This window comes from Danio rerio, chromosome 24 (assembly GCF_049306965.1).
Source record: "Danio rerio strain Tuebingen ecotype United States chromosome 24, GRCz12tu, whole genome shotgun sequence".
NCBI classification, from domain to species: domain Eukaryota; kingdom Metazoa; phylum Chordata; class Actinopteri; order Cypriniformes; family Danionidae; genus Danio; species Danio rerio.
In genome coordinates this window covers 21,657,636-21,665,368 of record NC_133199.1, presented here as the reverse complement: position 1 = coordinate 21,665,368, position 7,733 = coordinate 21,657,636, and the positions used below count along the sequence as shown (strand labels likewise).

At 34.0% G+C, this 7,733-nt stretch overlaps 1 protein-coding gene across 5 annotated transcripts in view; it reads left to right on the top strand.

Annotated features, from left to right (window-relative positions):
* The window catches only part of cntnap2a (contactin associated protein 2a), a 760,628-nt gene that overhangs the window by 386,666 nt on the left and 366,229 nt on the right, over positions 1-7,733 (top strand).

Below are 7,733 nucleotides of genomic sequence, written 5' to 3'. Positions count from 1 at the left end.
TTACATTTTTTTGTTTAATTTGGGCATTTTACAAATGTATAAGTGTGTGGTGTGTATTTTATGCTTAACCATCTGGTGCTGCTTTTTCATTTTAGCAATGGTTACACTATATATATTAATTTTTTTTTTTTTTTTTAGTCCAAATATCTAAAAATTCCTAAATCAAGAAGCATTTTCTAGAAAAGCAAATAATATTGTCTTGTTTTCAAAAATATTCTACCAAAACTAAGTGAGTGTTACTTTAAAACAAGCTAAATAATCTATCAATTGGGTAAGCAAAATTGTATTGTTATTATTTTTTTAATAAGATTATTTTGATTATTACGTTTGTTAATTAAAATAGCTCAGTTAATTTAAAAAAAAAAAACTCCCAAATTTTAAAACTTTTTATAATAACATTTTTATAGACTAGAAACAAGACAAAAAACATCTTTTGCAGTGTACAGGTTTCCAACTTTCTTTAAAATATCTTCTTTTGTGTTCAACAGTAGAAATAAACTCATAAAGTTTATAAACATGTAAAGGGTGAGTAAATAATGACATTATTCAAATTTTTGTATAAACTATCCCTTTAAACACAAGAGACACAAAATAAGCAGAGTGGGTGTCACGGGGACTAGGAACGAGAAGCACTGAAATATACTTGTCATGAAGCAAACGCTGGACATCGCAGTTGAGGATCCACATGCAGTATTTATTAAGAACATTAGTCAGACAATCAACGGTCAAACACAGGAGCAAACAGAATCATACAGGGAAGTCCAAAAGACTAGTCAGGTCACAGGCAAATGAATTGGTCCGGGCAGCTAACAACATAAAGAGTAAACAAAGTGAGAATCAAGAAACACGGCACGGGCAAAGCAAGACAAGGTAAACGCTTCGTAATGTTGACAGGTTAACAAGACTCAGCAATGTGTGTGGAAATGAAACGTATCTTTATAGTCTAGGTAATGAATGAATGATGAGTTTTAGCTGTTTTAGTGTGTCTGTGTGTGTCATCAGGGAAAACCGGAACAGGTGTGTGTGAGGTGCATGACAGGATTTGAAGTCCATTTGGTGGCAGATTTGTTGTTCTCCAGTGATCCACAGTAGCTAGTAGTATAGTATTTTAGTATAGTATAGTATAAAGCAGGGGTGTCCAAACACGGTCCTGGAGGGCCAGTGTCCTGGAGAGTTAACTCCAACTTGCTTCACCACACCTGCCAGGAAATTTCTCTAGTAAGAGCTTGATTAGCTGGTTCAGGTGTGTTTGATTAGGGTTGAAGCTAAACTCTCCTGGACCTCCTGGACCGAGTTTGGACACCCCAGGTATAAAGCATTGTACATTCTTTGAATATATATATGAATATATTTCCAAAAAAATATAGGTCTTCAGAAAAAGTGTTACTTCTAAAATGTTACACCTAAATTCATGTAGAGTTAAGTTAAAATGAATGAATGAAAGAGAATAAAAGCTCTGTTTTAAATCAATCATTCTGGGCTCCATGATAGTAAAGATGCCTATATAAACATTAGGCAGAGATATATTACTACTGAAACAGAGCCATTATGTCTTTAGTTCATCCATAATTTACAGTTGTAGAGGACAGAGGATATCTAATGTCCATGACTTTGCCCGTTTTTAATAACGTCTGTGTGAGATCTCTGTTATCTCAGCTGTTCTCGCTCTAATAGTGTCTGTTACATTCTCCTCTGTTTTATAGCTCTGTGTCTGGTTAAACACTCCAGGCCATCACTTTTTTTTTCCAAGATGACAAAAAAAAAATTGCTTTGAAAAGCTCAAAGCTTTGACCCATGAACCTTGCTTAACCATGTCCATTTCCAGAGGAAAAACAGGAGGTTTGTCTATTTCAGAGCCTGTGCTCTGGTCAAATTTTATCAGTCAGAAATAGGCACTTCCTCCATCTCGTTCTGTCGTTCCCTTCAGGGTGGTGAAAGCTTCAAAAATCAATGTGATATGTGGAGGTGACTTATAGAGCAGAGGATATCAGGTTTATCCCGCCGGCTTCTGCTGAAATATACAATGTTTTCCATGTACAATAGCTCCACACTATACTTTTGACATCTACATGTTCCTATAACTCTCAGTTATTGAATATTATTGACTACGACTTTTCTTATTTATGAACTAATCGAAAAATCCTCCTCTTTTTATACAAAAACGGCTGTATTTTCATATAAATATTTCCCTCACGCTACATGATAGCTCATATTATATATGTAGTGTGAGAGAAATATTTATATTAATATATGTTTTATTTATCCAGCAGTCGAAGGAAATCATCCAGAGCCTTTTACCACAGCAATAGCTGGCAATATTTGTTATTCGGCGAGGATAAATGTGTGAAGGCCATCGACTGGTCATGCGAGTGTGTTTTACATCACTCACAAAAGCCTCTGCAAACAATAATGGTGAGTCTGATGGCCTTCTCCTGGAGCCCACAGGCTGTGCCTCAAGAAATGAACCCTACAACAGGCTAGAGTCCCAGATACAAAGCAAACTTTGGCTTTGTTTCAGGTCAGCCTAGAGGTATGAATTAAACAGGGTGAGGTCTTAAACATCACTTGGATAAGTATCAGTAAGTTTTACTCAAAATAGCATGCGATTGTCAATGACTGACAATTTGTATTGCCACTTGGTGGTAGGATTTTATTTTAATGTCTTGAAATGTATCTTTTTTTTTTAAGTAAAATAGCAAAAACAATTCAGTTGTAAAATTTATGTTAGAGGAAATTTGGTGATCTGAAAATATGTTTTTTGTTTCATATGAATATTATTTTTAATCTCATTTAGCAGAAATTTTAATTCAAAATGACTTGCACATTATGGTTATAAAAAATCACCATATTAGAAATATGTATGCTTTTATTTTGTGAAATTCAGTTTTTTTTTTCATTTTTATAAATGTCATTCCGACTTTGGTAGATTACAAAGTCAATGCAAATGCACAAACAGAGATGAATTTCCACCAACCAGCATGAATGCACAATGCATTTGCAGCAAATTGAAATCATATAACTTGAGCAGAAAATTTGATTGAGGTGAAAAACATCCCACAGGTACACTAAAGCGAGTGACATAGTCCTCCGTGTTTGGTTTGAACACAGCATTACCCTGTAAGATAGTCAGCTAACGTTTACACTTGTAATATTTTATTTATTTGCTAATTCAGAGCACCTTGTATGGGTTTTTAACTCTGAATTTACATCTCATTTCGGAACTGCTACTGTCCTGCAGAGATCACATGTAGGGCCAATCAGAGCACTGTGGATGCCTCTCTTACTCTCTTGAATAAAGTTTAACATCATTTAGATAGGCCAAACATTAGAATACTCTTTATGCATTTATTTTAGCTGCCTTTAATTCTGTTCAACCTAACCTTCTTTTAGAACTTCTTCATAATTTAGGAGTAAGCAGATGGTTGATTGTATGGATCAGAGAATCTTTAAAAAATGTGTCTGTGTTAATCAAGTTATTTCTGACTGATCTGTTTTATATATAGGGGTACCTCAGGGTATTACCCCTTATTTTATTTTCTATATATATTAATAAACTGCAAAACAATAATGATGATAACCTTGCTCTTATAAAATATGCCAATGATCTGGCATTGGTTTCCTGTCAGGAAGAAATGAATAACTCCTTATATTTTAACTATATTAATAGCATCACAGATTGGTTGGCAAAAGTTTATTACATCTTAATATTGGAAAAACAAAAGAGCTATGTCTGGGAAGTCAAATAAAGGCAGTAGATACTCATGAACCAGTCATTATAAATGGAAAAATAGTAAAGCAGCTCACAAATTTGAAGTATTTAGGCGCAATTATTGACAATAAGCTGATTTTTGATAGTAATGTAGAGGCCGTTTATAAGAAGGCAAGTCAGTGTCTCAGTCTCCTCCACTAGTTGAGATGTTTAATGTTAGTACATAGACTTTAAACATTATATATAGCTCATTAATAGAAAGTGTTCTCATATAATGTTTTATGGTTTGGTAACACAACACAACAGAAGAAGAAATTATCGCAAATGATCAATCAGGCAAATAAGATAGCTGGCCACAAACGGCATTCACTGCAGACTCTATTTGAAAAAAAAACAGCAACTGTGAATTTTAAAGACAACACACTTCACTCCATTTTTGAAGTGTTACCATCAGAATGCAGGTTTAGAATTCCTAAAGCCAGAAGACATGCTTATAAAAATTAATTTGTCCCAACTGCAGTTGTTGTCTTAAATTGGATCACTGGTTGAAGTGAATGGGGCATACATGTCAACATTGGGATGTGAAGATAAGGGATCTCATTGACCTTTTCTTCACTGTATGACCTATACATTCTGATTAAAGAGCAATGAATAAATCTCATTTATATGGATTTTTAGCTTAATTAAATCAAATAACAGAGGTGTCACTTTAAAAATGTACACATCTAACGTTATAATGAAACCCCACCAAGATCAACATCTTTAGATGTTATTACACCCAAAACCTAGACATTCGCTCCGCTTCAAATCGCGTGTACAGAATCAGTTTGGGAAACAGCGTCTATTTATCACTTTGGAGCTTGTCAGCTGACAGTCACGCACTGCTATATGACTGTTTTGAGAATTACATAGGAGGGGCAACACACCTGTAATAAAAAGGAAGGGAATCCCGCCTTTTTTATATGTATTTCAAACTGTTTTCATGCCTAAATAAAATGAAAGCACAGATCAGACTCACATTTAAGAGCACCCCTGGTGGCTGGGCAGTATAGGAAGGATTGGCTCTTTAATGTTTATTGCCACCCTTCAGAGAAAGAAATCTTTATGGCTGAAATGAAGTAAACTTTTTATAATTGGGTAAACTGGCAGTGGACGGAGTTCCACAGACCAAAACAAAGACAACTCAAAACAAAAACATACATTTCAACATGGAAAGCACATTTTCAAAGGAGAACTACTGACTTTAGCATTGTTTTTCAGATAAACAAATACTGTTTATGTTTACTTGGCATGTTTCTTGAATATCTGCATATATATTATGGTATTTGTATGCTTTAGAAGAGTCAAAAACTTGAATCCAGCACTTTTAAGAGAGTATTCTTTGACAAGCTGTTTCAACTTCTGAAATGAACTCCAAACAAACTTTGTTTAGCCTAGAATCACTCCGGCTCATTCTTTGATTTCACTTCAATAACATCTGACATCTTTAAGTGAATCAAACACTAAAGCTATTCATGCAAATTGAGCACACACATTCTTCCACACTGGATTTCCTCCACAAGTTTTGCCTGTGTATGGGTCACAAAAGCAAGACCTCCCTTGGACAAGCCATTAATATTCTAGTGTGAGATGATGCATATTTTAAGTTCAGAAAGGGTGGGCTTCTAAGACAATTTCAGACACTCTACTATCAAAAATACGCGCTTGTGAAAAAGCAGAAGCTTTACGTTCTTGCTCTCCCAAGAGCTCTCTTTCCTGGCAAAGTCTAACATTAATCACGGCTTGGTGTCTGTGAACCTCAGAGTAGCGAAGAAGCATAAACTTTCCTGGCAATCCTTTTTGATGACATTATTGCATCTGGGGCTTCTTGGCTTGCGCTGTGTGCAGCCTTATCCAGACCCACATATACTCAAATATCAGACTTACCATGATGACAAATAGTGCTGGAGGCTGTGCATCCCTGTAATTGCATCACTACCTTTGAACCCCATAAGAGGATCCATCTTTTTTTTTAAAGGGCACAGAGTCCTTCAAATGTCATTCACACTTTAATGGTCCTGGGCTCCTGGACTCCTGTCAGACATTTATCAAAATCTGTTTGGCTGTTTGGGTGAGCATCTATTACTCTTGTAAGTGGAGTTCGTTTATGTTGTAGGAGCGAGACTCAAGTTTGTTGTGTGTGATCCAGAGCAGATGAAGGTCATTGAGGGTTAGTTAATTAAGCAGGTAGAAAAGTAATGACTGTAGGTTGATCTGTCAGAGTTCAAGGGACCCTCGTTGTGTTAATTAATTGGTGACAATGTGTAACGAGTCCAGAGTCAGGGGTGCTGGCCTTTCACACTGCTCTAGAGTAATTAAGGAAGTTAGCTGGACATGGTGATTTTGGAGATGTACATCCAGTCTGCGTCTCAAAAGCCACCTTTCTGACTCTTTAAGAGAATCTTTGAGTATATTATGAGTGAGGTGCAGGGATGTTTTCTGAAGCATTGTTTTCTGAAGCATTTCCTGTTTGCTATAATGAATAGCTATTGATAATATTGTATAATTGTAGTCATTGGTTATTTTTTTGTAGTTAATAATTGCTTAATCATACATTTGACAAATTATGCTTTAACATTAGTAAACATTACAATGAATAAAAGGGTTTATAAACAAATTATTACATCAAGTCTTGACATCATAAAAGCTCTTCTAAACTGACTACTGATTTCTGCTGTCATTGATTTCAGAGTTGCTCTTATGTGTCTAGTTTTTATGCAGCTTGTTGATTTATGTTCATGTATTGCATCATGTCCAGCTTTCAACTGTGTGTTAAATTTTATCCCCCGTTTATGTCTGATCATAAGGAATAGTTTTAATATTAATCTTATACTTCTAGTTCAATTTCATGTAAGTGGTTGTAAATATTTGGAAATAAGCTTTGAAGTCCAGAAGTAACTAAAAACTATTTGAAGTAAAAAAAATATATATATATATTTACAAAAATATTTACAAACCTATTGATTGGTTGGTTGGTTGGTTGTTGAATTTCATTCATTCATTCATTTATTTATTCATTCATTCATTCATTTGTTCAATTATCCATCCATTGTTGAAATGATTTATCTATTAGCTTTATTTGTAAGTCTTTATAAACATTATATACAGTGCTCGGCATAATTGAGTAATTCCCATTTGAATAATGATTTTTTTTATCCATTTCACAGTGAGTATAGTCAATGTATTTTGAAGCATTTAAACAAAACTGATTTATTAATCCAAATCTTAAACAGATATATTTATTAAAATATTATTTTAGTCACCAAACATATTTAGAAATTGAAAGATAAAACAATTAAATTCAAGCAACATATTACAAAAATTAATTACAACCTACAGTATTTAAAAAAGAAAAAAAAAGCTTCTCTTGATTTTTCCTCCTTTTTTAAATTTTTATTTAATATTTTTCTTTAACATATACATTTAAGTTTTAGACCGCTATATTAAGTTATTTTGTTAAAAAGGCTCCAGATTTGGCTTTAGTACTGACTAATTTAATGTATATGCACAAATACTGTATAGCTTCCTATTAAAAATATGAATTTAAAAGATACATATGTGAGGGTGATAGCTATACATGCTGAGCACTGTATATAAAAGAAATAAAAACAAAAAAGATGGATTTTGGTGCTGTTTTTAGTTAATGAATAAATAAATAACTAAATGAAGTTTTGATGCAACCTTTTTTATAATAAACTGTCCAAAATGCAGCTGAAAAAAGGCCAATGAAAACAGCCTTTTATTTTCACTAGTATTACTTGTAGAATGCTACTTTTTACTAGTCTGGGGTGCTTTTTCCAAACAACAGCATACATCGCGGCTGAACTATCATAGTGCGATGCATCGTTTGGGAAAAGAACGCTATAGTTATGAGTGTTTCCCAAAATCGTAGTTGCTCTGTCACAGATCTGTCGTTTGAACTAAGTTAGCTAGCTATAACGTAAAACGCCCATAATGATGCTCTATTGTTTTACACACACACATA